The following is a 4,140-nucleotide window of genomic DNA, read 5'->3' as shown; positions in this document are numbered from 1 at the left end:
ACCTTGCAGCTTTATTTGCTGTGATCAGTGGGAATAAAGTAGTTTTAATATGTTTTTAAGTGGGAAAATCCACCTGAGAGGACATCAACAGTGAATAGAGTAAAATGCTTTTTTATCTTTCTACCTGTAACCTGGCCGATACACCGTCTTTGTTGGCTGCTAAAACCTAAAGAACTAGTCCTAACCTATTACCCCCTAACATTTTGGTCCTTCGAGCCGGATGCAGTTCTCAAAGATAGAGCCAGATGGAATGATGCCTCCTGATGTGAGAACTAAATGGTAGACACACCGACCAGGCCGATTTTATGACTATGATGTTGATTACACAGGTCATGTGTATCCCTGCGACTAGAGATGTCCCGATCCAGGTTTTTGCACTTCCGATTCGACTTCGTTTTTTTTTTACATTGGCCCCTTGATTTTACGTTATTACATCACGTTCTACTCACCCATAAGAGTTTTGTGTCATTTGGAGCCGTTCTGGAGATATTCCGTTATATCCATGTAACGTCTTCCTAAGGGAAACGACTTGAGGGCACAAACTAAACTGTTCATCATTTATTCTTTATGGTATGCCAGCATTCAGAACCTGACATCTGCAGTTATATTTTTTATATTTATAGGTTTTTAAAAAAAAAGCGGAGCGTGTATGACGTCATCTGTACATGCCCACTGGAGTCGTAACAGGAAGCCCGGGCCAAAGGCGGCTACGCTCTACCTCTTCTATTCATTCTAGCTAATCTGAATAGTTCAATTCCATTTGGAGAGTGAGATCATCTGTGGTAGCAGCACTAGACATCTTCCAGGCAGGCGAGTAAAACTAGGAGCAGTTCAGGGGACAGGATTAATGAATGGTAGCCGGCGCACCTTTGCATTTGCAATCTCTACTTGTTTTTCAAGGTAATCTTGAACATCTTTGAGAATCTCGGGGATAGTTTTCTCGAGGAAGTAATGACGGCTGGGCATGTTGTATCGTGGTTCCAGGTGTTGGATGGTGCATCTAAAGCCCACTTAACTGAAGAGAGATAATGGCTCGTCATCCAGAATGATTTCCTCAGCAATGACTCTGGTTATTTTACTTTAGCACTATTAAGTGGCAGCATGTCACGCTTCCCAAATGTTTCAGCTAGAGTTAGTGTTTAGTTGTTTTTCTTGTCGTTGATTTTTTCTTTAGCAAGTCTTGATGTTCTTTGTGGTGATATTTCGCAAAATGCTTGCTCAGATTTGTTGTGTTAAAATGTCTCACAGCCTTACCACCATGCTTGACTTAATTGTGGCGTGTTTTGCACACCACCTCATCTTTTTCGTTGTGCAAGATAAAAAAATCTTCTATGGTTTTCAATGGTTAGGCTGGGACACAGAACTGTGGGTGTGTTGAAGGTGTGCTGGAAAATGTGGAGTGGATTTAGGGAACGCTACCGCATAAAATTGGAATGGATTGTTTCAATCAATTGAACTGGAAAATACGGACTGGATTTTCTTTTTTTTCTTTTTTTTATAAACTGGAACAGCAGTCTGGATCGACATTTTTCCATGCCTTGATGATACGCGTTTTTTTGCCCATATCGGCGTTGAATTTAATCATCTGGCGCATGCCCTCTACGATCTCCAAGGAACTCAGAGCGGAGCGGACGGGAGCCACAGTGGAGGCTGTAGGGCAGAGGTGTCCAACTGGTTCCAGAAAGGGCCATGTGGCTGCAGGTTTTCTTTCGTACCAAGCAATAGCACACTAGACTCCAGTCATCTCATCAAGTGAGTCCAATCTGAAAATGATGACTTGATTAGATGACTGGTGTCTGGTGTGCTATTGCTTGGTTGGAAAGAAGACCTGCAGCAACATGGCCCTTTGTGGAACCAGTTTGACACCCCTGCTGTAGGGTTTGCTTTGTGCAGGCGGTCTGGAGCGCAGCGGGGCGGAGAGCTGACGGAGTATGAGGGATTTCGGGGTTAGCATGACATGTTGCTGTTAGCATAAACAAAATGTGGTGCACAATGCTTGCACACTGTTGCACTTTTATCCACAACTTTCTTTCTGCCGTCATCGTAGGTCACTCTAAATGCAAAGTGGTCCCATACAGCAGACCTATAAAGTGCTGCTGGCGCGTCTTCCAACTCCTGTTCTTTCCCACTCGCCATACCCACACAATTCTCCACTACAACTGATTTTTTTCTGCTACACCCGGCTACGCTGCTTCGCTTCTTCTTCTTCTTCTTGGCTTTGGTCGCAGTACCGCCACCTTCTGCTCTGGAGTGTAATCGCTTCACCTATGAGAATAAGGAACCGCGCATGAACCGAACGCAACACACGCGAACCGAACCGAGACAATCGAACCGAACGGTTCTGACGGTTTTCAAAAATCCCTAATATATATATATATATATATATATATATATATATATATATACACATATACACAAATATATACACACACACACAACATCAGAAAAAAAGAATACGAAGAACTAGAGAAATACCAGGGGCTGAGAAGAACTGGAGAAAACCTGGAAGGTTAAGGCATCAGTGGTACCAGTGCTCATTGGGGCACTCAGGGATGTGACCCTCAAATTTGAAGAGTGGTTACAGCAGATCTCTGGAAATACATCAGAAATCTCGGTCCAGAAGAGGGCAGTTCTATAGTATTATATATATATATATATATATATATATATATATATACACACTATAGAAGATTAGACAGCTCTCCTTGCAAAGCATTATGGAAACAATAAAGGAGGTGTTACTTGATCAATTGAGCAAAAAGCAGTGATCAACTGTCCACTATATAGTCCCCGCTCTATATAGTACTTGAGGGGATTAGGGGTAAGGGTGGATGTTTGGACACAGTAACACAGCAACTTTCAAACAGGGCGTGCACAAGGACAAATGGGCTTTTGCCTGCTCTTGCACGCAGATTTTATTTTTAAGTGGAGAAGTCTTTTTTTAAAAATCTGTGAAAATAATCCACCATACCTTTAAATATGTGGCCCTGGTGCATTAAAAAAACCATTCCAAGGCTCTTTATTGATGTTTCACAAGACAGAAAAAGATTTCACAAAACCAAAAGGGAGTTTTATAAAATTCTAGTTTTATCTGGGAATATTATAAACCAGGTTTGAAGTGTCTCTATAAATTCTGAAGAACATCAAATTAACAACAATTAAAGTTGTAAGAAAAGAGATGGAATAGCCTTTGTTCTGCTTGTTGCGCTCTAAGCTCTTGCATATTTATGATCAAGTTTCATGAAATGACCACTGTTTTAGTGAAGGAGGCCTTGGAGACAACCTTTTTTTAATCAAAATGAAAGATGCTGATAATGTAGAAATGTTTTTAAGAGGTTTGTAGGTGGCTTTAAATTGTGATGTGTCTATCAAGTCTAGATTTCTTTGCAAACATTTTTTCACAGGACAGATATTCATTAATCTTCTTACCTGTGTGAATTCTCATGTGATCCATTAAATGTTCTTCTTTAAGGAAGTTTTCTCCACATGTCAAACAAGGGAAAGGTTTATCTCCTGTATCTCCTGCCTCTTGCTTCAGAACAAGGTGTTCTTCCTGCTCACTTATAGGGAGCTCCATGGTTTCCTCTTTTGTCCAGGGATGTTCTGGTTCTTTCTGCTCTTCTTTTATCTGCAGAGGTTCTGGTTCCTCTTGGTCCGAACTGGAATTTCTCTTTTGTTCATAGAGCTGCTGGTCAGAGAAATCCTCCTCTTTTCCAACATAATCCTGCAGGCGGTCTGGAAAGACAAACAGCAGAAAGACTTTATATTGGTGGTTAAATGAAGGAAACCTTACATAAAAGCACCAAACTCTCTCCTTCAGTTTGGGGAGTGAGTGGATCCTGTTAAGCAACCTGAAGATATGAAGTTCATTCTGGCCTTATTTTTTTTTCCCCCTCAAATAATTATGAAAGAAAGTAAAGAATTTACATCCAACACCACAGTGACTGTCTGGCAAATGAGGAGGTAATGTGACACCCTACCCTCAGCAGCGCTTCCTGTTTACTTCTGGATAAGACAGACCCCAGCTGAATGTGTCAGATTTTAAATGATTTTCGAATAACATTTCTCTGTATTAAAAAGAAGCATTGTGGTTAGAAAGAGTAAATCAGGCCTAAATGATAAAGCCATCTGGAGCAGCTT

The 4,140-nt window shown here is 41.1% G+C and overlaps 1 protein-coding gene across 2 annotated transcripts in view; it reads right to left on the bottom strand.

Annotated features, from left to right (window-relative positions):
- Positions 1-3,745, bottom strand: part of LOC107080696 (gastrula zinc finger protein XlCGF8.2DB-like) — a 9,049-nt gene extending 5,304 nt beyond the window's left edge. Inside the window, exon 1 of one of the 2 annotated variants that reach the window (XM_015368903.1) lies at positions 3,584-3,745. The gene's annotated coding sequence lies outside the window, so the exon portion shown is untranslated. The remainder of the gene's footprint in view (positions 1-3,583) is intronic. The other variant, XM_015368904.1, reaches the window with a different exon arrangement.
- Between the last annotated feature and the right edge of the window lie 395 nt (positions 3,746-4,140).

Source organism: Cyprinodon variegatus, unplaced genomic scaffold (genome assembly GCF_000732505.1).
Source record: "Cyprinodon variegatus isolate N-32 unplaced genomic scaffold, C_variegatus-1.0 Scaffold2228, whole genome shotgun sequence".
In the NCBI taxonomy this organism is placed as follows: Eukaryota; Metazoa; Chordata; class Actinopteri; order Cyprinodontiformes; family Cyprinodontidae; genus Cyprinodon; species Cyprinodon variegatus.
Note: the sequence above shows the minus strand (reverse complement) of the source record. Positions and strands in the feature narration are given on the sequence as shown.